Below are 26,094 nucleotides of genomic sequence, written 5' to 3' on the forward strand. Positions count from 1 at the left end.
GGCCTGGCGCTGCAATGGCGCGACGCGCCACTATCGCTCCAGATGCATTTTTAGCCTATTTTCAGAACTTTGAGGAGGGGTAATTTGGAAACTTACCCAAGTTATATATGTATTACCCTTGGTCATTTTGGGATCAAAATTTCCAGCTCTCTCTCTCTCTAAAAGCCCTAGAAGTTCCTCTCTCCCTCTCTCTTCTTCATCTTCTTCTTCTTCTCCATTCTCAACAAAGATTTGTCCCAAGAGCTTTAAGATTTGAGTCCCTTATTGAAGACCCAACATCAAGGTTTTCTCCAAGTCTTCACTAAGGTATGTAAGGCTATCCAAACATGGGTTAAGTCCACCCATGTGCCCTACTCTTGTTTGAGGTTAGATGTTCAAAAAAAAGGAGAAATGGAGTTCCTTGGTATGGTTTATGGTTGAATGAGTTTTGTTCCCTATTTATTTAATTCTATATGGGTCAATGTTGTTGAGCTAAGAGGTTCCAAAAATGAGCCCTTATGTGAGTATGAGTTGATGAAGAAATGAGTTGTGAAATATGTTTTATTTATTTTCTTAACTATGTAGATTATGATAAAGATGTTATTTTCTTGAAAATGTTGTTCAATATGAAATGTCAATTTAAAGTCTTGAAATTGTGATAAGCCTCAAAAGATTTCTCAAATGGATGAAAGAAAGGATTGATTATATCTAGATGATGCTACATATGTGCATTTAAATTTCTTTGAATGATATGCTTGAGATTGATCGAATAGTACGATTGAGAAAGATGTGATTGTGATAGAGTTGATGAGATGACGAGGTTGTAACGAGACTTGTCGATACGAGTTGATTGGACAGAGTTTTATGAGCATTGAGTCTTGGGAGGAGTATCGAGCACCGAATTGGGCAAGAGTATAATCCATACTCGAACCCAATACCTATGTTGCCAAACGTAGGGGGGATTGAACCATTAAAGTCGGATGCTTCCCCGAGAGATTTGTCCTGACATTATAGGACTTGGTTGGATTGGATCCATGAGTGTTTGATTCGTTCATACCCTGGCAAAGTATGAACGGGCGCGGCAACAACGTCGTTTTGTTGTACCTTCACTGGCTCATAAGTGATGGTTGTCGGATAAGAGAAACTCCCAAATAGGTCTTGATAGTACTCTGAGTCAGATTGAGTTGAATGGTATGTGATTGGTCCCGTCTAAACCATATTCTTATTTAGACTTAGGACATTTGATTGAGTTGTTATCCCTCTTGAGTTGAGCTCCCGAGTTGATAAATCCTTCCTTGATGTTCGTTGTATTCGGCCATTTTACATACTCGTACATTCCATGTACTGACGTCATTTGGCCTGCATCGTTTCATGATGCAGAGACAGGTACTAGAGATCATCAACCGGCGCTACGTTGAAGATCCACATACACTTCCAGCCAGTTGGTGAGCCCTCCTAGTTCCCGGAGGATATTGAGCCTTCTTGTACAGTTTTGTTATCCTTTCTTCTATTTTAATTGTTGGTAGCCATGGACTTGTCATTGGCACCTTTTAGACTTGAATAGAGGCTTCATAGACTGGAGTGTGGGGAGGTCGAACTGTTATTTTGAAGAGTCTTACTTTATTGTCTTGTGGGGTTGTAAATGTTTGGCCTTCGGCCCCCATATATGAATAACATTTCTTTAATTGAGTTTCCGCTAAGAGAATGTGATTAATTGAATGTGTGACTGGACCAGGTGGTTCGCTCGGAGGTCAGAAATGGCCTTCGAGTGCCGGTCACGCCTGGGGTACCCTCTCGGGGCGTGACATAGAAGGTCCGAAAAAAGACCACCATTTGACAAACCAGGTAGGAATTACGGTGGCTTTGAAAATCTGAGGACAAATTTTAATGAACCAAGAATGTTTGTGGTCATCATTCTCATAATACAAAGTTTTGGTAAAAGCATCAACATAGTCCCAATAATTAAAATTGACACTAATTTTGACAATAGGATGAGTGTATTGGAAATCTTTTAGGGTACTTAATCCCCATTCTTCTGGCAAAATTGATTTTTTGATAATAATCTTAGAATAGGTAAAATATGACTTATTGGGCCCACCTATATTATTGTGGGTAATCTCCACAGACCCTGTAGTAGTTAAAATCATTTCATAATATAATCTTGTCTTATAAGTTTGCATTGGAAATAATGCATTACTTAAATAACGTTTCATCACGACCCACGGATTAGTCTTTCATTGAAAATCTTTTGGGTCAACATGTAAAATCAATTTCTTTTTAGGATTGGTGCAGAAAATCTCTTTATCATTTTTGTCAATAATTGAGGCAAAGGAATCTTCATTTGTAGGATCCTCAACTGAGGTGGGTTGAATGGTAACATTGTTACCCCCAATAGTTCCAGTATTGCTGGCATTGATAAAATTTAAGTAATTTTGATAATCTTCAAAGGAGGGTCGAATACCGGCATTGCCGGCTATTGATGACGACGCTCCTGGAGTGGAAATTCCTCCAATTAATCTGCTAAAGCCTGGAATCTGACCCAAAGACTGAAATCTATTCTGGTTTTGTACTCCTCGGGCTCTTCCTCGATTTGAGGACCCGGACCAGTTCGGGTACATCCTGTTCATAAAATAGTTAATTCAGATATTCCCTGGTAAGAAAATCAGGCAAACTGTTTTCAATTCCCTTTTTGTATTGTATTTCAAAATCAAAAGGGGCTAATAAGGCTTGCCACCTTGCAAACATTTGTTTTGAAACATTATGCTTACAGTCTTTGTTAAACATAAATTTAGCAGCTTGACAGTCTGTTTTTATTATAAATTTTTGATTATATAAATCAGTTTGGAATTTTAAAACACATTTTACAATAGCTAAAATTTCTTTTGCTACAGTAGCATAATTCTTTTGGCTAGTATTCCATTACCAGAATAAAATTGGACAATAAAGTCTTTTTTGTCATTAGGAGAATATTGGGTTAAAATACCACCATAGCCAATCTCAGAAGCATCTGTTTCCACAGTTTTGATCCAATTTGGATTAGCCAGAGTCAAACAAGGCAATTCTTTAACTTTTAGTTTAATCTTTTTAACAGCACTGGTATGTAAATCACTCCATGCCTCAGGATTTTTTCTTAATCTATCATACAAAATAGCAGTATCTGTAGCCAAATCTTTAACAAAAGGGAAAATATAATTTAAACTTCCTAAAAATCTTTGTAACTGGGTTTTATCTGCTAAAACATCAGGAAATTTAGAAGCAAATTCAATACTCCTATTTATAGGGCTAATTTTACCTTTTTCAATATTATGACCTAAAAATCTAACATTTGTTTGGAAAATAAACATCTTTGGTTTAGAAATAATTAGACCATTCTGAATAACAATTTTTTGAAATAATTCCAAGTGTTTAAAATGTGTTTCAACATTTTTAGAGAATATCAAAATATCATCAATGTAAACAATAATAAAATTGATATAAGGAATAAAAATATTATTCATAATTTTTTGAAATTCAAAGGGGGCATTTTTTAATCCAAATGGCATAATATTTCATTCAAATTGACCCATAGGGAAATTAAAAGCCGTCTTGTATTTGTCAGACTCAGAAATTTGAATTTGCCAATAACCAAATTTTAAATCAAATTTAGAAAAAATAATTGCATCATGTAATCTATCTAATAAATCTTTTTTATTGGGAATGGGATATCTAAAACATTTTAAAACTTTTTTAAGAGGTTTGTAATTAATGACTAATCTAGGAACACCTCTTTCTTGTTCAGCATGTTTGTTAACATATAAAGCAGTACAAGACCATGCAGAACTTGAATGTCTAATCAAATTCCTTTTTAACAAATTATCAATTTCAATTTTGCAAAGTTCTAAATAATCAGAATTCATTTGACAAGGTCTGACCTTTGTCGGAATATTTAATTCATCAAAAGAATTTTCATAAGGTAAAATAACAACATGTTTTTTCCTATTTCAAAAGGTACTAGGTTGATCACCACATATATTTAAAATAAACTCGTTTTTTAGCAAATCTATCTTTTCTTGTAATTTAGGATTTTTCAAAATAACATCTATTTCCATTAAAGAAATTTCTTGTTTAATAAAATCTATTTGCTGATTTTTAAGACTAATTTATTAACAATCTGATTAATAGTCTTTGTAAATGGTTTAGTAATAAAATTCAATTGAAAATTCTTATTCTTATAAGTACCAATTAATTTACTATTGTCCCAATATTTCAAAGGAAAAATAGCATTCATAAAAGGCACTTCTAAAATAATAGGACAAGAAATATCCTCAACAATCATAAATCTTTGTGGTAAACAAACACCATTATTACACAGAAATGCTTCAAGTAATTTATAACGTAATTTCATTTTACTACTATTAGCAGATCTTAGACAATGAGTTGTTTTATGAAAATATTTAGAAGGAATAATCCCTTCCTGTACACAGTTAACATCAGCACCACTATCAAATAGAGCAATAAATTCTTTTATGAAATTATAATCTATTTGTAAAGTAATATTAATGTAAAATTTTTGCGAAGTAATAATGCTAAGCTTCTGTAGAAACTCACTGTTACTATCAAATCTAATATTTTTTTAGGAAACTATCATCCAAATTCAAATCAGGTGCTAACAAAACATCTTTATCATTTTCATTAGGTTTATTAACTTGTAAAAGTAAATCAAAAGTTCTATTATCCTCTAAACTAGAAATCGTTAGAAAGAAAGATTATCATCTTTCTCACAAGACAAACCCTTTTGACAGGGTTCACATTTATCGTCAGAAAAAGATCTATCAGAATCTGTATATAAATCTTTATTTTCTAAAATACGTATATGATTATCAATAGAACCTGATGAGCTAGAATCATAGCTAACAGACTTAGAAGAAGAAAAATAATCATGTTCTGAATTTAGAAGAATTTTACATAAAGAATCTTTCAACTTGTCATCCAGATCTAATTGTTTAATCTTTTCTTCAGTTTTGCACTCATTAGCATAGTGATCAAATCTGCCACATTTATGACATTTAACATTCTTTTTATAGTCTTTTTTCCCAACTTTTCTTTTATACATTTTCCTGTATTTTTTAGGAAATTCTTTCAAATCATTTTTTGATAAATCACGACGCTTAATCTTGCGAGGTTTTTTATAAAACTTTTTCTTAGAAGGATAAACTTTCTTTTTTCTTGTAGAAACATGCATATCAATAGCAAATTGATGACAAAATTCACCCAATTGTTGTTTTTCATTCAATCTATTTTTCTTAATATGATAATTCATTTTGATATCATTGCAAACATTCAAACCTTCTTGAGTACATACACTGATAATCTTTCCATAAGTAAGTTTTTCATAAGGAATCTTAGTATCAGTACCACGAAGGATTTTTCCAACACGTTCAGCAAAAATAAAAGGCAATCCATCAATAAATTTAGACTTCCAATGCTCATGGTTACAATCATGCAATTCCATAACTCTACTCAAGAAAACATCTTTATACCATCTAAAATCAGACAATTGTCTACAACGCAAATTTTGTAAAGTAGTTTTAATCGTTTCAGCTTCATCAGTCCAACGACCACAAAAATGTTCAATCATTGTTGTAACCAAAGTATAAACAGCATTAGACCGTACTTGGCCTTCAGAAGTACTAACCTCAGTGGTGGCATAAGCTAATTAGCCGGCTACAGTATGTACCGTAGTTGTATTCATAATCGTAGTTCTATATTCTTGGTTTAAAAAATTATCCCACCAGCCTTTTAATTGACCAGTAAAACCAGCAATAATCATATTAGCAATATCTTGATCAGTATTTTTATTAACTTTGCAAATAGTGTTATACATTAACATTCTATGCACAGTAGTGAAAATCTGTTTATCATTAAAACCATCAATATTCCATTCATAAATTTCACGACTGTTATAACTGTTATTAAAAACATGTTCCCGTTCTTCATTTAAAACATCAACAGGAGTGTGCCTATTATAGTAATACATATGTTGAATAGGTTTATTGGCCCATTTAGTATTAATTTTACTTACAGAAAAATCATGTCTTGCTTGTTTGCTAATAAAATCTTCTTCTTTTGCAGATAAAATAGGTTGGGGTTATAAATCCAAATTAGTGACACGAGAAGATAAATCAATATTTTTCAATTTATTCCGTAAAAGTTGTTCAATTTCTTCAAAAGATTCAGTTTTAAAATTTTTAATTTCAGGAGGTGGTTGTAAAGTATTTTTTATAATTTTTTGATCCATCTTTTCCTTATTCTTTTTTGTAAAATAATTAATTTTTTCATGTAAAATCTTAGTCTGTTTCAAATAATTATCTAAATTTTTATGCAAAGACATAATATGTTCACCTAGAACACTCAAGTAATAATTAACATAATTTTGTTGTTTTAAAATTAAATTTACATGTTCACAATTTAAAATAGCATTACGATTTTCAAATAATTTAGAAAAAATAGTAAAATTAATAGTTTTACCATCTTGACAAATGTCAAAAGATTGCATAGGAGGTAAAGAAGAAATCACTATATCTTCAGAAGCAGATAAATGATATTCATGCTCAATCATAGATAAATATTGTCCTACATATTTAATCATAAATCAAGGCACAAAAGATAATATAATATTTTCTTTGGCCAAATCAGCATAAAAGTCATTTTGAAAATTTTTCTTTTCTTCTGGGGAAAATGATGAAAAGAACCATGTTCTAAAAGGTTCCCATTTTTAACAGAAAAATTCAGCAGATATATGTTTTCTTGCCGGTGAACCCGGACTAAAATCAATGGGCTTACTATCCATCTAAACCATTTGGAAAATTCATTTCAGAATCTGTAGGATCACTAAAATTATCCTTTCCCCTAGCAATATTATTATTGTCTAAAATAATATGATCAAAAGTCTGGGGTGTATTTTCTCTAATCTGAGAAGTAGATGCCCTAGAGGGTATATCTACTAAATAACTAGCAGGTGAAATATATGAAGAAACAGATCTGGTTAATCTAGAAGAAGAATTAGTAATTCTAGGAATATCATAATTTTTAAAACGAAGTGTAACTGTACCATCAGAAGTTTGGGAAATTTCAGAAATATCTTCACAAGTAATAGTTTTTTCTTGTATACTTTAATATTCCTTTTCTAGTTCTTGGCATCACAGTTAAGATATTATTTGCTTATTCTTCCTAACCGAAGCATCCAAGTTAGTGCCAACCTTTCTTTATATATTGGTTTATTATTTTGAAATGTGTTACTATTTTTTTTGTTTGCTTTGTTGAAGTAAAATTATATAATCATGATATACCTCTATATTATTTGTATACTGCTTGTATTTTTTATGATTTAGCAGGGTTTGAAGTTCAAAATTCAAGACATGAAGAGTTCACTTGTAACAAAATTCACATAATTTTAGTTCTTGTTTTATTATTTCTATTTGTCTATTTTTTTTCTTAGTTAACTTTTGACATGTAATAATGAACTTTGTATATAATAAAAAGGAGAAAATATATGGGGAGGGGATATACTTGCTACTTGTTTATTTTATCAATATCTATGTGTATGTTTGAAAAGCGTGTCTACCTGATCCTAGTTATAATACTCATATCCACATACTTAGGCTTATTTATTCACGATATAAGTATTTTATTTCTTACAAGATATTTGCTTTAATAAAAATAAAATAAAATAAAATGGTCTAATGTTAATTTACCGTTTATCATCATACATATGTTTCAAAATAATTTGCCTATTTTATATGTGCTATCTTTTGTTTATCTTTTTTTAAAATTTAAATATCATTAGAGTAATTGTTATGACGATTATCTTATATTATAACTTGTCTTTTAAATTTGAAATCATACTTATAGTTTCAAACAATAACTTTGCCTTATTAACTATTTAGACATTATATAGGTAGTATCTACTAAATAATTTTGAATATGATGATTTAATCTTATTTAGATGTGAATGTCATTTCGTATAAACACCATGCCCATAGGATTTTATAATTTTAATATACCATGTCTATATATATTTTAATTAATATTTTTCAACATACCATTTCATATAGGCATCATGTCCATAGAATTTATAATTTTAATATATCATGTCTATATATATTTTAATTAATATTTTTGACATGCTAATCGTTTAGAAATCACGTTCACAGGATTTTCTATTAATATTATATAACAAATCATGTCTATAGAACTTAATGAATACTTTAGTAATTAAAAATCATCTTTAAATTTTAGCATGTTATTAATATGTAATGAATATATTTCAAAAGATTACTTTAGGTAGAAATCATGCTTGTAGGATTTTAATAATTATTTATCATATTATATTGATACCGTGCCTATATTTTTTAATAAATATTTCAGCATATAATTATATTAGAAAGCCTGCTTACTATTTTTCATAAAGTTTCAATATATTGTTAGAAATCATGTTTATAGGATTTAAAATAAGTTTTCATAATGTTATTTTATAAAGAGATTATGTCTGTGGCATTATAATAAATTTTCAACACAATATTTATAAACCATATTTATAGTATTTTTATAAATTTTCAGCATGCTATTGACTAAAATCATGTTAATATGATTCTATAAACATAATTAGTTAACAACTAAAATTATCAAGCATGTCCTCTTTTATTATAATCACCTTAGTAATTAAAATTGCCCTCATATGTCTTAATAATGAAATTTGCCTCCATGTTAATCAAAATTTTATATTTATGATACATACGTCTTATTGTGTATGCACACTCAGTAATTTTTATGACTTTCCACTTTATCTGTGTTTTCAAGTATGTTAATTAATTAATCTAGAGGCTTACTTGAGATTTTATGTGCTAACTGCTCTTTCTATCTGTTGTTTTTTGACGATGTGTCCAATTAGGATGCTTATACTTTCTTTAGTCTAAACCTACCTTAATAGTACGTTCAATGCCTCTTGGATATTAAGTTGAGACGCTAGACATCTTTTAGGACGTTAGTTTTTATTATTTCTTTTAGATCGCTTTAGGATTATAATAATAGAGGGGTAGGGGTAGATAAGGCCTTCGAAAATGATGAAAGTCGACCCGAGCAGAAAAATGATAAAACACTATATTTTGTCTTTCGATTAATAAGTCGGCGCTAATTCGAGGAATATGAACACATGAATATTTTTAGCCTGTATACTTTTAAATATTTTCGTTTGTATATATTTGGGGTAGTTTAATGTTTTAAAAACTAAAATGATTCCTTTTAGGCATCACTAATTTCTATTGCCTTTACTTTTATTTAATTAGTTGATGATATTTATTTATCCTGTATTAATTCTAACAATTATTTGTTTAGTTTAACTTAATTAAATCTCTTGAAGAGAGACCATTGTTATGATCATTTGTTTCATTTAAATGATTTATTTAAATTATCCCACTTTTATGTAATTATTTTCATACCAAATCTATTTCTCCTATAAAATATTCTAAATCTTTTAAAGTTCATAGTTCTTCCAAATTGTAAAATGCCTTAACTATTTTTAAACTTATTTTTCCAAAGTTAGTCAAAAACCAGAATTTTTCAAATCGCCGGATAACGCGCGTTAGCGGCCATTTTGAATGCTTAACACCTTTTCAAAGTGGAAATAAGAACCTTGTACCTTTTTCTCTGAATTTTTAAGACTTAAATCTGTTAGGTTCTTTTAAATTAAGTTTTCTTAATTTCTTTAAAAAATTAAGTGGTGACTCTTCTTTTCTAAAATTGATTTTTTCTCTATAAATGTGAAATTAATTTTAAACCATTGATTTCCGACATAACACTATTTATGCTAAAAGCTTTCAAATTCATTGTAGAATTTTGTAGAAAAACTTGAAGAACATAGCGGATAGTTATTCGAGACCTTGGATGGTTAGGGGGATTTTAACGAAATTCTAAATGTTAATGAAAAATTTAGTGGACAACAAATCTTGACCAATCGTTCTGATAACCTTTCTCACTGTCTTAATTATTGCAATTTAGTGGATTTGGGTTATAGAGGTAGTAAATTTACTTGGACTAATAAGCAAAAAAATGATGCTCTTATTCTTGAACAGCTTGACAGAGTAGTGGCCAATTATGAATGGTTAACTATGAGCCCGTTTGGATTGGCTTTAAGTTGGTCAAAACCAACTTAAAGCCCATTTTCAGCTTTTGGACGTGTTTGCCTAATGCTAACTTTAAGCCAGAAAGTTCTTAAAGTCAGTCAAAAATGAAAAGTTAGGATTCCTAACTTTTTTTTTTCTAAGTGCTTAAAGTCATTTTCTTTGACCATGGAAATTACTTTTATATCCCTTATATTTTAACTAAATTCCCAAACTACCCTTTTTATTCTTTTAACCATAAAATTCACATAATTTTCCTCATTTAAGCACTTTTATCCAAACACTTAACTGCTTATTTATAAAAATAACTTTCAGCACTTTAAAGTTCTAAAAACAGTTCATACATAAAAGTTACTTTTTTTAAGCTCATCCAAACGGGCTCTATGTTGTTTGAAGCTCAAATTCATCATTTGCCTTAGTCTCATTCGGACCATTGTCCATTACTTCTTTCTAGCTCTTTACCCTTTTTGTCCTATTCATATACGATTTTCAGATTTGAAATCATTTATTAAATGTCCGACCTTAGAAATATTGTTAAGCAATATTGAGAAAACAGATGATTTATTTAGCACTACTACTCTCTCTATTCACAAAACATTTGACTTATTAGAACTTGAGTGAATTTGGCAATATTTTTTTATTAAAAAAATATTATTTTTTCTAGATTGGCTGGCATTCAAAAGTCTATACACTTTTCAACTAGCACCTTTTTACAAAATCTTGAAAATGAGCTTATTTTGGACTTTAGTCGTATTTTGAAACTCGAGAAAGCGTTTTGGAAATTAAAATCAAGAATTTCTTGGCTTAATGACGGAGATGCTAGTGCTAGGTTTTTTTTACTTATCTACTCTTAAATGACGTAGGCGTAATCATATTACCGCTCTCCAAGATAGTGAGCAGAAAAGGATCACTGATCCATCCACTATTAAAGAAACTGTAGTAACTTACTATATTAATCTCTATACTACTGAACATAGTCATGCTTCAAATATTTATACTTGTACTCCTTTTGATTGTCTTTCCTCATCGGATAATCTTCTTTTAGATTCTTTTGTGCGAGAACAAGAGATTACCTTCGCTTTAAAATCATTTAAACCTTACAAACTCTTGGACTAGATGGTTTGCACCAATTTGTTTTATCAAAAGTTCTGGCCTACTATAAAAAGAGTCGTAATTACTCTATAAAAGGGCAGCCCGATGCACTAAAGTTCCCGATATGCGCAGGGTCCGGGGAAGGGCCCGACCACACTATTTTTCAAATTAAAACTATCTCGGAGCATCTTAATCAAACTTTCCTCTATTTAATTCCCAAGGTTCAAAGCCCTACTTCCATGACCCAATATCGACCTATCAGATTGTGTAACACTATTTACAAACTTATTACTAAGGTTATTGCTAATCATCTAAAACCTCTACTACCAAAACTCATACACCCTTTTCAATCAACTTTTGTTCAAAATAGACGAGCTACTGATAATGCCTTGATCGTTCAAGAAATTTTAAACTATTTTTGAACTTCTAACTCCAAACGCACAAATGTTTTACTAAAAATTGATTTGGAAAAAGTGTTTGATCGTTTGGAAGGGGCCTTTATCAAACAAACTCTCACTTATTTTAGCTTTCTTTAAAGCTTGATAAACCTTATTATGAGATGCATTTCTACTATATCAACAAGAATTTTGATTAATGTAGAACTTTCAACTGTTATCTACACCTCTAGAGGTATTCGACAGGGTGACCCTTATTATCTTTATTTTATGTATGGAAATGTTCTCTCAAAGAATTAATATTGCAATGGAAAATCTTTCTTGTAAACATAATCAAATTAGAAAAAGAGTTTCTCCTATTTCTCATCTGTTCTTTGCCGATGACATCATTATAGCATCTAAATTAACTATCGATAGTTGTAACTACATTATTGATTATTTAAATCATTTCATGGCTGCTTCGGACAAAAAAATATTTCATAAGTGAAAATCTTTTTTCGAGAAACATTGTTCCAACATCGACAAGTTTTTTATACTTAGCTCCTTCCATATTTCTGAAGGGCAAAAGTTTGGGAAATATCTTGGATTTCCCATTTTCACATCTACTCCTACTAAACAAGACTTCCAATTCATCTTGGACAATTTCAATAATAAACTAGCAGGCCGGAAAACTAATTTCTTAAACTTCGCGGGAAGATCTAGAGCCCGTTTGGATTGGCTTTAAGTTGGTCAAAACCAACTTAAAGCCCCTTTTTAGCTTTTGGACGTGTTTGCCTAATGCTGACTTTAAGCCATAAAGTTCTTAAAGTCAGTCAAAAATGAAAAGTTAGGATTCCTAACTTTTTTTTCCAAAGTGCTTAAAGTCATTTTCTTTGACCATGGAAATTACTTTTATATCCCTTATATTTTAACTAAATTCTCAAACTACCTTTATTTATTCTTTTAACCCTAAAATTCACGTCATAAGCACTTTTATCCAAACACTCAACTGCTTATTTATAAAAATAACTTTAAGTACTTCAAAGTTCTAAAAACACTTCATACATAAAAGCTATTTTTTTAAGACCATCCAAACGGGCTCCTACTCTTATATGATCTACCTTAAATACCATTCCTAACCACATTATGCAAATCATGAAAATTCGTATGAATATAATCCTTCATTTAGAGAGTTATCAATGTCAGTTTCTTTGGGGGTCTACAATTGACAAACACAAAATTCATTTGATAAACAAGAATCAAGTGACAACTCCTCTCCAACAAAGAGGTGTTGGTATTCAGAAATTGTGCCAAAAAAATCGTGCTATACTTGCAAGAACTGCTTGGCATCTTTTTCAACATCCCAACACACTTTGGGCATTTCTAATTTTACAAAAATATTTGCCTTTTTTGATGGACCAAACATATCTCGTTCAACAACTTGGAAACATGTTCTTCTCGGATGGAATTCCTATCAATTTGGTAGAGTTTGGAAAATTACTACTGGTCAGCATATCAATCTCTGGAACCAGCCTTGGATAACACCAAATGTACTTCTTCGATATTTCATCTAGGGCCCTCTCAACAAAGGTGAGAAAGAAACAACAGTTTCCTCCATTCTGACCAGTAATTCTTGGTCTTTTTCACCTTTATGTTTTATCTTTTGTACTTCTGATCCATAATCATACACAAATTAGTGCAACTTATCTACCTATTTACTCCAAAGATTATGATCGATTAACTTGGGGTCTTACTTCTAATGGTTTGTTCACTATTAAACCCACCAATCTCAAGTACAACTGGATCTGGCAACTATGTATACCTCCTAATATCAATAACTTTCTTTGATTGTGCACACACAATAGACTTTCCACAAATTAGTATCTATATCAAATTCACATTCTTCCTTCAAATATTTGTAAAGTTTTCAAATTAGATGAGCCATAATCAATCCATCATGTTTTTTTCCGTTATACAGATGTTATTCATTGTTGGAAAGATTTAAGTATTTGCCACAACCTTTCGTCTACTGATCTTGACATCAATAATCCCAACACTTTCCTCGCACATCTCTTTACTGTGAGTGATAAAACTCATTACCATGCTATGCCTACCTCAATCATAATTTCTTTCATTTTATGGCATATTTGGAAATCTCAAAATGATAACATCTTTTCAAACAAACCCTATCGACCCAACGCCACTCTTATTCACAAATTGGCGCTTGAATAATTCCATCTAGGGATTAACAACTACAACAAATCTACTCATTTGACTTTCAATCTCACTTGGGTAACATCAATGGGTTTTGTTAAGCTTAACACTGAAGGTGCCTTTAACTCTCAAAAATAAATCAAGGAATTGGGGGGAGGGGGTGTCATTCATGTTGCAGGAAATTGGATATTAGGCTTTTGTAAGACCCCAAAAATTTCTATGCTAAGACCCGAATCATTTCTTGTATGCGAATAGACCCGAATCCAATAATTCTAATTTTAATGTAATTGTTATGACTAATTATTTAGTATTTGAAGTGAATTAGGGTCACAATGATCCTCTAGCACAAAGTTGAGTTGAAGCTTTCTTACTGATTGAGTTTCGATATAAGATTTTATTTGGATCAACCTCAAATGATCATATCTCCTAAAATATAACTAATTAGGTGGCTCATACCTATAATATTAAAGTTCTTTGAGTTTTTTTCCAACTCCACCAAATTTGCCTCATTTCGAGTTTGGAGTAAAACGTTATGACAGTTTTTCTAGAGGTTGTCAGATCATCAAAGTTAGAGTCAACATTACGACTCGTAGAGTTTTGTACGAATCGTAGAAATGACTCGTAGAATTTCTTAATACTTAGAAAAATTTTAGTCTTTAGGCTCTTTTCTACCAATCTGGATTACGACTCGTAGAAATTCTTATGACTCGTAGAAATGAGTTGTACAACCTTTGAACACTTAATTGTTTTTTTCAAAAGTGAATCCATTCCTATGAGTGATGATGACGACTCATGAAAGAGTCTAAGATTCATAGAAATGAATCATAGGAGAGATTCAAAGACTAATATTTTCAGAGTTGAAAGGAAGAGTGAATCCTACGAATCGTCAAAGTTCTGACGAGTCATAGAAACGACCTGTATATGGCCAGAATCAGATTTTTATGAAGGATAGTTTGATCTTTTTCTATCATTTTCCAATCAAAACCTTGATGTTTTGGGATTTTTTTGAGTCCCTTAATAGTACCCTATGTGTCTAGGCCTTCATTAACACTTAGTTTATTTGAGAGCAAGGATTGGAGAAGAGAAAAAAGCTAGGATTCAAGCGTTCACACTCCCATCTTCCAACTTTTGATTGTTCTTCGAGTTCTATGTATGTGCCATGATTATGATAGATTAATTATGAATAGGATTGATTACACATGATTATGTTTCTTGAGAATTCCTTTCTTAAATTTAACATGTTTACTGATTATTGAGAAATTAATGTTTTTCCACGAACTAGTTTCTTGAACAAATAATTTATACTACTTGTTCATAAACCGTAATAGCATATTGATGGATATTGGATGTATATGCTTAAGAATTGAGTTTAGAGCCTTGAATTTGTGAATGCATGATTGTGATTGAGATGTGAGCATGATGATAGTGTTGATGAACTTGATAGTCCTTTAATTTTCCTATTTAACCTAAGTAAATGATTTTTAGCTGATAGTGTCAAAAATGCTTGTCCAAACTTCTCTTAAATAAATAATTGAGAAATCGATTGGTTGAAAGGATTAATTTGATAGAATTAATGAACTGATAAGAGTCCATTTGAGATTTCTTATTTTGGTTTGATTTGGATTGATTGTGTTATAAGCTTTGAGTCTTGGGAGGAGTATCGAACATCGAATTAGGTAAGAGTAAGTAATAAATCAAACTTAATAACTATGTCACCAAATGTATAAGTGGATTAAACCTTTAAGTTGGATATTTCCTAATTTTATTGTCCTGAGATGATAGGACTTGATTGGTTTTGGATCCATGATTTATTAATTTTTTCTTATCCTAGAAAGGTATTGAATGAAAGTGGCAACAACGTCGGCTTTTTGTAGTATCACTGGATCATAAGTGATGGTTGTCAGATAAGAAAAACTCCCATATAGGTCTTGATAGTACTTTGATTAGATTGGATATGATTGGTCTTTGTCTAAACTTTATTCTTGCTTTAGACTTATGACATCCTGATTGAGTTCCTTACCTTTGGTTGAGTTACTTGAGTTGATGTTATTTTACCTTATGCATGTTTCATTCTGCCATATTATATATACTCGTACATTTCATTATTTATGTCTATTTGGACTTACATCATTTTATGATGTAGAGACAGATACTAGAGATCATCAACATGCGCATCATTGATGATCTATTTGTATTCAGCTGATTGGTGAGTCCTCTCAGATTTTAGAGGATACCACATTTATATTTTTCATTTTTTCATTTAGTTTTCTTCATTTGACTTAAGGTAGTCATGAACCTATCATTGTCACCTCTTAGACCGTTGATAGAGGCTTCATAGTCTAGATTGTTGATGTTATAGATTCGTATTATTTTTGGCATGTTTCATTCATACTAGTATTGTTATTTTAATTGATTAGAAAGATTGTTGGCCTTTGACCTTATCTTATAAGTAGTTTTTCTTAATGAGTTGAGTCTTCTACTGTTAGAATGTTGATGAATGATTGTGTGATTGGACCAAGTGGTTCTCTTGGAGATCAATAATGGTCTTCAAGTGCTGGCTACACCTATGGTATCCTCCCGAGACATGACAAACTAGATATCAAAGCACAGAATTCAAGAGTCCTAGGGTGTCTATGTAGCCGTGTCTAGTAAAGTATTGCTTATGGGTGTGTTGTGCACCACACTTATAATCAGGAGGCTGTAGGACATTCGGAAATTACTTCACTTCTTCATACTCTGAGTTCGTGCTAAAGAGTTTAACTCTAAAAGTTCCTTCCTAATGCGTGCTTTAATTATTCACAGATAATGCCTCCTAAATATGCCGCAAACTAAAGAAATGTTGCGAATATTGAGGTTCCATAATCTGAGATGCCCCCATTTTTAGGAGTGAGATATAAGGGCCGACCTACAAGGTTTACTGGATCAACCTAAGATCCTACTACTTAGCCTGCATTGACATTAGAGGCCGATTTTTGGTGAGCGATTTCTATGCTCACTCAGTTGGTAGCTGCCCAAAATGGTAGCCAGAGTTTATCAGCTCCTAAATCTATTTCTCAAGATCCATCTGCTACCATGAGAATTAAAGACTTCTTGAGAATTAACTCACCAGTTTTCACAGGTTCCAAGTCTAAGGAGGACCCCAAAACTTTATCGATGAGATGTGGAAAATGCTAAAAGCAATGCATGCTACTGAAATTTAAGGGGTTGTGTTGGTTTCCTATCAACTCAAGAATGTTGCTAATATCTGGTATAACCAATGGGAATAATGTAGAGGTGAGGATGCTGAGCCTGCTATTTTGGATGAGTTCGTGGGAGCATTCCTTAATCACTTCTTTCCTAAGGAGTTGAGGGAAGCAAAGATAGAAGAATTTGTGAATCTGAAGCAAGAAGGGCTAACTATGAAGGAGTACAAACTTAAGTATATCTAGTTATCTAGATATGCTCTAGAGATGGTCCTAGATATGCGGTCTAAGATGAGGAAGTTTGTGTTCGGATTGGGAAGACATCTGAAAAAGGAGTGCAAAGCATTATTTCTGATTTCTGATATGGATATTTTTAGGTTTATGGTGTATGCTCAGCAGGTAGAGGATGATAAGAGGAAAGACAATGAGGATCACTTGAACAAGAAGGCAAAATTAGCTAGGCATGAGAATGAGCAGAGGTAGAGTAAAGACAACAAGTCCTTCTTACAGAAAAGGTTTTCCAACTATGCTCCATTAGCGGCAAATAGACCTATGCAACATAATAGGTATGATCAAAAGGTATAGAGTCACCAGCATTTCAGAGGCCAGGATTCTCAATTCCAAGCTAGTAGCTCAATATTTGAAGGAAAAGACACCTTGTGGAAAGTTTGGTTAGTTCCATCTAGAAGAGTGCAGAGAGGGAAAGAATGGATATTATAAATATAGCTAAGTGGGCCATTTTCAGAGAGAGTGTCTGACATGGGGTAATAGAGCCCAATCTTTTACCATAACACCACTAGCTAGAAGTAATTAGAGAGGTACCACTTCAGGTATGAGTGGAGGTTCAAACCGTCTATATGCCATGGGTAGCCACCAAGATCAAGAGAACTCTCCAGATGTGGTGGCGGGTATGATTTGACTCTTTACTCTTGATTGTTATGTTTTGAAGGATTCGGGTGACACATTATCATTTGTATCTCCTTATATGGCTAGTAGATTTGATAAAACCCCTGAGTGTCTTCTTAAGCCTTTCAGTGTATCTAATTCTATTAGTGAGTCTATCCTAGCTGAAAGGGTCTATAGAGTTTATAACGTGATCTATCACAAGGATACCATGGCCGAATTAGTTGAGTTGGACATGATTGATTTTGATGTAATTCTTAGCATGGATTGGCTTTATGCTTGTTATGCCTCTATCGATTGTAGGACTCGGATTATTAAGTTGAGTTTCTCGAATAAACCTGTATTAGAATGGAAGGGTAGTCTTTCTGTGCCTAAGGGTCAATTTATCTCCTACCTTAGGGCCATAAAGCTATTCTCTAAAGGGTGTATCTATCATATCGTTAGAGTCAAGGATGAAAATATTGAGTCCCTTACTCTGGAGTCAGTCACGATTGTAAATGAGTTTCCTGAAGTGTTTCATGAGGATATGCCTGGAGTCTCTCCTGATAGAGAGATAGGTTTTGGGATTGATGTTCTTCCTGATACGTAACTATCTCTATTTCTCTTTATAGAATGTCTCCTACTGAATTGAAAGAATTGGAAGAACAACTAAAATATCTCCTAGATAAGGGATTTATTAGGCTGAGTGTCTTACCTTCGGGCACTCTTTTCCTATTCGTGCGAAAGAAAAATGGATCGTTGAGAATGTGCATTGACTATCGTTAACTAAATAAGGTTACAATAAAGAATAAGTATCTCCTTCCCAGGATAGATGATTTGTTTGACTAGCTTCAGGGTGCCACTTGCTTCTCAGAGATAGACCTCAGATCAGGCTACCACTAGTTGAAAGTGAGGGAATGTGACATCCCAAAGACCACTTTTCAAACTCGGTATAGTCACTTTGATTTTCTTGTTATGTCCTTTAGTTTGACTAATGCTCCTGCAACATTTATGGACTTGATTAATAGAGTGTTCAAACAGTATTTGGACATGTTTGTGATTGTATTTATAGACGATATACTAATCTATTTAAGGAGTGAGGAGGAGCGCGCTAATTATCTCAGAATTATTCTTTAGACTCTCAAGGATCGGAAGCTTTCTACTAGGTTTTTAATGTGTGAATTTTAGCTTGGTTTTGTGGCTTTCCTAGGACAAGTTGGATCTCGCGAGGGTATACGAGTTGATTTGCAGAAGAATAAAGCGGTAAAGAACTATCCCAGGCCCACATCCCCAACTGACATAAGAAGTTTCTTGGGTTTTGCTGGTTACTATCAAATATTTGTTGAGGGCTTTTCATATTTATCATCTCCATTAACTAAGCTGACATAGAAGAAGTCTAAGTTTTAATGGTCAGAAGCTTGTGAGAAAAGTTTTCAAGAGCTGAAAACGAGGTTGACTACTACTCTAGTTTTGTCCCTACTCGAGGGAACATATGGATTTGTTATCTATTGTGATGTGTCTAGAGTTGGATTGAGTTGTGTATTGATGCAAAAAGGTAAGGTTATTGCTTATGCTTCTAGGCAACTTAAAAATCATGAGAGAAACTACCCGACTCATGACCTTGAGTTGACAGCCACAATATTCGCTCTCAAGATTTGACATCATTATCTCTATGACATGCATGTTGACGTGTTTAGAGACTACAAGAGCCTACAACATGCGTTTACTCAAAAAGAGCTGAACCTCAGTAGAGGAGATGGCTTGAGCTGCTCAAGGACTATGATATGAGCATTTTCTACCACACAGATAAAGCTAATATTGTTGTTGATGCTCTCAACAGGTTATCTATAGGGAGCACTGCCCATGTGGCAGGGGAAAGAAGGAGTTGGCTAAAGAGGTGTATAGACTTGTACATTTGGGAGTTCAACTTATTGAAGCTAGTGATGGTGGTACCATTATTCAGAATGAGGCTGAATAATCTTTAGTTGCAGAGGTGAAAGAAAATCAAGATCAAGATCCTATTTTTCTCAAATTAAAACATGATGTCTACAAGTAAAAAGTAATGGCTTTTACCAAAGAGGGAGATGGAGTGTTGAGGTATCAAGGGATATTGTGTGTTCTAAGTATTGATGGTATTTGAGAGAGGATCATGGCGGAGGCCCATAACTCTAGTTATTCCATCCATCCAGGTTCTACAAAGATGTACCACAATTTGTGGGAAGTATATTGGTGGAGTGGAATAAAGAAAGATATAGCAAAGTTTATGTCCAAATGCCAAACTGCCAACAAGTCAAAGTTGAGCATCAAAGGCCTTGTGGAGTGACTCAGGATATTGAGATTCTATAATGGAAGTGGGAGACGATAATTATAGACTTCATTACAGGTTTACCGCAATCCTACAGACAGCATGACTCTATTTGGGTGATTGTGGATAGGACGACCAAATCAGCCCATTTCTTTCCTGTTAAGACTACGGACACCGTAAAAGACTATGCTAGATTGTACCTTCGAGAAATTCTCAGACTTCATGGTGTTCCTTTGTCTATCATCTCAGATATGGGAGGTCAATTCATTGATCAATTTTAGAAGTCATTCCATAAAGGTTTGGGTTCGAAGGTGAATCTTAGTACCGCTTTCCATCTGCAAACAAATGGTCAAGCAGAGCATACTATTCAGACCTTTGAGGATATGTTGAGAGCTTTTGTTATCAACTTTAAAGATAATTGGGATGACCACTTGCCACTCATTGAGTTTCTTACTATAATAACAATCATTTGAGCATTCAAATGGCTCCATATGAGGCTTTTTACGGGAGGAGGTATAGATCACCAATTGGTTGGTTCGATGTTGGTGAAGCTGAGTTGATTGGACCAGACTTGGTTCATCAAGCTATGGAAAAAGTGAATATTATCCAAGAAGGTTAAAGATTGCGCAAAGTCGTTAAAAGTTCTACACTGATGTTAGGAGGAGAGACTTGGGGTTTAAGGTAAATGATTGGGTATACCTAAAATTTTTGCCTATGGAGGGAGTTATGAGATTTGGGAGAAAAGGAAAATTGAGTCCCCGATACATTGGTGCTTACCAAATTATAAGAAGAGTTGGAAACGTCGCCTATGAGCTAGAGCTTCCACTAGAGTTAGATGTCGTTCATCCAGTGTTCCATATTTCTATGTTTAAGAAATGCTTAGGATATCCTTCACTCATTGTTCCTACAGAAAATATTGGAGTGAAAGATAGTTTATCCTATGAGGAAATTCCAATCCAAATTTTTGATCTACAGGTTCGTAAATTGAGGACCGAAGAGGTTGCTTCAGTTAAAGTTTTATGGAGAAATCAATTCATTGAGGAAGCTACATAGGAAGACGAGGAGGATATGAAAGACAAGCACCTGCACCTATTTGTTTCTCCTAGTATCGATGTTGAAGGTACTATTCCTACTCTTATCTTTGAAATAGTCCCTTCCTGAGTTGAGCAATTGAGTGAGTTAATCTTGGGTTACAATTTTTTGAGTTATTGTGATGTATTCGTACCCTGGCTAAACCCTTATCTTGGTCGTCATTTGAGGACGAATGATCCTAAGGGGGAGATATTGTAACACCCGAAAATTTCTATGCTAAGGCCCGAACCATTCCTTGTATGCGAATAGGCTTGAATCCCATAATTCTAATTGTAATGTAATTGTTATGACTGATTCTTTAGTGCTTGAAGTGTATTTGAAGTAAATTAGGATCACAATGATCCTCTACTATAAAGTTGAGTTAGAAGCTTTCTTACCGATTGAGTTTCGATATAAGATTTTACTTAGGTCAATTTTAAACGATCATATCTTCTAGAATACAACTAATTAGGTGGCTCATTACCTATCAAATTAAATTTCTTTGAGTATTCTTTCCAACTCCACTAAATTTACCTTATTTCAATTTCGGAGTAAAAATTTATGACCATTTTACTAGAGGCTTTCAGATTTCAAAGTTAGGAGTCAACATTACGACTCATAGAGTTTTGACTGAATTATAGAAACGACTCATAAAACCTCTGAATACTTAGAAAATTTTCAGTCTTTAGGGTCTTTTCTACTAGTCTTGATTACGACTCGTAGAAATTCTTACGATTATGAGTCGTAGAATGTCTGAATACTTAGAAAAAATTTCAAACGTGAAGTCATTACTACGAGTGATGATGATGAATCATCAAAGAGTCTACGAGTCATATAAATAACTCATAGGAGAGATTCAGAGACTCATTTTTTCATAGTTTATAGGATGAGTGGATCCTACAAATCGTCAAAGTTTCGACAAGTCTTAGAAATGCCGTATATAGTCAGAATCAGATTTTTATGCAAGATAGTTTGGTCTTTTCCGTCCTTTCCCAATCAAAACCTCGATATTTTGGGACTATTTTGAGTCCCTTAATAATACCCTATATGCCTAATCCCTCATTAACACTTAGTTTATTTGAGAGCAAGGATTGAAGAAGAGAAAGAAGCTAGGGTTCAAGCGTTCATTCCCATCTTCCAACTTTTGATTGTTCTTCGAGTTCCAGGTATGTAAGGCTGAACTAAAAAATGGATTTTTTCCTCCATGTTCCATGATTGTGATAGATTGATTGTGAATAGGATTGAGTCTCCATGATAATTTTTGTTGAAAATTTCTTTCTTAAATTTAACATGTTTACTGATTATTGAGAAATTGATGTTTTTCTATGAAATAGTTTCTTGAAAAAATAATTTAAACTACTTGTTCATAAACCCTAATAGCATATTGATGGATATTGAATGTATTTACTTAAGGATTGAGTCTATACCCTTGAATTTGTGAATGCGTGATCGTGATTGGGATGTGAGCATGATGATAGTGTTGATGAACTTGTTAGTCCTTTAATTTTCCTATTTAACCCAAGTGAATTATTTTCACCTGAACGTTGTTAGAAATGCTGGTCCAAACTTCTCTTAAAGAAATGATTGAGAAATCAATTGGTTGAAAAGATTGATTTGATAGAATTGATAAACTTATACGAGTCCATTTGAGACTTCTTGATTTGGTTTGACTTTGATTGATTGTATTATGAACTTTGAGTCATGGGAGGAGTATCGAACACCATATTGGGTAAGAGTTAGTAATAACTCAAACCTAATAACTACGTCTCCAAACATAGGAAAGAATTGAACTATTAAGTCGGATGTTTCCTAATTTTATTGTCCTGACGATGTGATAGGACTTGATTCGTTTTGGATCCATGATTTTTTGATTCGTTCTTACCCTGACAAGGTATTGAATGGACATGGCAACAACATCGGCTTGTTGTACTATCACTGGCTCATAAGTGATGGTTATCGGATAAGTGGAACTCCCATATAGGTCTTGATAGTACTCTGATTGGATTAGATTGTATATGATTGGTGTTTGTCTAAACCTTACTCTTGCTTTAGACTTATGACATCTTGATGGAGTTCCTTACCCTTTATTGAGTTACTTGAGTTGATGTTATTCTACCTTATACATGTTTTATTCTGCCATATTACATACTCGTACATTCTATGTACTGACGTCCATTTGGACCTGCATCCTTTCATGATGCAGAGACAGGTACTAGAGATCATCAATAGGTGCATAGTTAAGAATCTATTTGTATTCAGCTGATTGGTGAGTCCTCCCATATTCTAAAGGATACCACATTTATCTTTTTCAGTTTTTGAGTTAGTTTTCTTTATTTGAGTTGAGGTAGCCATGAAATGTCATTGACACCTCTTAGACCTTTGATAGATGCTTCATAGACTAGATTGTTGATTCATATTATTTTTGGCTAGTTTCATTTATACTCGTCTTGTTGTTTTGATTGATTAGAAAGATTGTTGGCCTTTGGCCTTATCTTATGAGTAGTTTTTCTTAATGAGTTGAGTCTTTCACTTTTGGAATGTTGATAAATGATTGTGTGATTGAACCAAGTGGTTCTCTTGAGGATTAGCAATGCTCTTCAAGTGTACCCTTTCGGGGCGTGATCAGTGGCGGACCCAGGAATTTTATGAAGGGGGTTCAAAAAAAATTAAACACGCTAATAAAAAAAAAATGTGCTTATTCGGATTTGAACTCGCTAGTTGAGACAAGCTAAAGCGAAATATTGAACCCCATTTGCCACTGAGCTACTCCTTTGGCTTATGCTCAGGGGGTTCAATATTAAATATATACACATAAATTAAAAAATTTATCTTATATATACGATGTAATTTTTTAACGAAGGGGGTTCGGATGAACCCCCTCAACATGCCTTGGGTCCGCCCCTGGGCGTGACAACTTTCCAGGTGAAGCAAATACAAAGACAACGCTAAAAATAGAAGTAGTGGGACTACTTCATGGACTACAACTCTCAATAGCTCACAACTTTACCTTTCTACACATAAATATAGATGCCATACAGTTGATTCAACATATTCAAAACACATCTAATATCCAGATGTCTATTTTTAATGACTGCAGGCACCTCCTCAACCACCTGAATGATCCACCACTTGCTCGTGTGTACCGGGAGCAAAATGCAATGGCTGACAAATTGGCACATTTTGGTTCTTCAATGATCGGAAGCAATGCCAGAATATTCTAACAACCTCCTGTTTTTGTTATGGATCTCCTAAAAGCAGATCAAGGAGGGGTTACAAAATCAAGAACTATAGACCAAGCTGCATCCTACACAACCAATGATGCTTCAGTGTTTAGTTCATAAGCTTTTTTCTCTAGAGGTTTTTGTAATGTCAGCCTAACTAGAACTACTTTTAATGATCCTTCTAGCTCTAAGGATCGAATAGATACTACTACTACCTCTTTGTATCCCACTGTTGGGAATACTTGCTTCTATGTACTTTTTTTTTAATTTGATATAAGTTCATCTTTGTTACTAAAATAAAAAAACTTCACATATTTAGAACCACAAAATTAAAGGGCATTTCGATATATTTCACATATCTATAAATTAAGACCATGGGATTTGGTATGATCTCCATGAGATTGACATTCCAAGTATTGTATTAAAGTCTAAAAGATAATAAGCATCTTGTTTTTCTTTTCAAGATATACTAAGCATCAAGCAAAGAATTCAAAAGTTTTCTTCACTTTTTTAAAATTTATGACAAAAAAAATTAGATAAATAAATTGAAATGGAAGGATTATTTTTAAAATACTATGTCACTATGTTTCATGACCCAATTTTTCACCAAAAAGATTGACACTTGGATTTTTTTAATCTTAATTTTATATTTTATCATGCAAACTAAAGTATATATATATATATATATATATTCTTAACTCAAAAAAATTTAATCTGCAAAACATTTTGCATGTTTGAACTTTATAACTAAAAAATCTAATAGCATATAACTTATAACTAAAAATTCTAATAGAAAGTATATGAATAATTTGATGAGTTAAAGTTATCTATGAAACCTCTAATAATAGGTGGATTGTTAGGGACACATATTTCCAACTAATTCTAAACTAAAAAAATGCATAAATAAAGACTAATAGCAAATGATTCGTGAATTTCATGATTGAAACGGAGCTCACCAAAGCAGCTGAAAGGGATAAGATCCTAACTAATTACTTGCTCGTCTATATAACATGTATCTACATTGACATAAACATACGTAGGTTACAAGATAAAATAATATAACGTCAAGTCAGAACACAACATCAGTACCAGTGAATAAGCAATGCTCTCATTAAAGTCAAAACAAAGCATAGAAGAAAACATGACATGCAAAATTTATTTTAAACTAATAAACTTCTTCGTAAACAATTAATATAAATAACTCGTACTCTAATAAAGTTTATTTTCGGACGCTAATAAAGTTTTAGTCATTATTTTGTATTTAGCTATTTTTTAAAATATGAAAATAAAGTTTGGCAAAAAATCCTTAGAATATTAATCATTCTGAACTCTATGAATTGTTCTTGAAGTTTGAAGTAATAAAGATGGATTCCTTGACTCGTTTATGGAGTTTGAAACTTTAGCAAATTTTCACACTTCGATTGTGAAGTTTGAACTCCAAGAATTATTCTTGCAATTTTAGCTCTATAAATTGTTCATTAAGTTTGAAACTTCCAAAAAAATTAGTTTATATGCATAGATTGTGAAAATTTAAACTTCATACATCGTTTCTGGAGTTTGAACTGATAGAGGTCTGAAGTCCATGAATTGTTCATAGAATTTGAAACTCCAATAATA

General features: G+C 32.7%; 1 long non-coding RNA gene across 1 annotated transcript; it reads left to right on the forward strand.

The window, feature by feature from the left end:
• Positions 1–12,831: 12,831 nt before the first annotated feature.
• LOC129904052 (uncharacterized) lies at positions 12,832–24,796 on the forward strand. The gene is made up of 4 exons (XR_008770355.1): positions 12,832–13,192; positions 15,960–16,022; positions 23,460–23,522; positions 24,354–24,796. It is a non-coding gene; the product is annotated as an uncharacterized LOC129904052 (long non-coding RNA).
• Positions 24,797–26,094: the final 1,298 nt, after the last annotated feature.

This window comes from Solanum dulcamara, chromosome 9 (assembly GCF_947179165.1).
Source record: "Solanum dulcamara chromosome 9, daSolDulc1.2, whole genome shotgun sequence".
Classification (NCBI taxonomy): domain Eukaryota; kingdom Viridiplantae; phylum Streptophyta; class Magnoliopsida; order Solanales; family Solanaceae; genus Solanum; species Solanum dulcamara.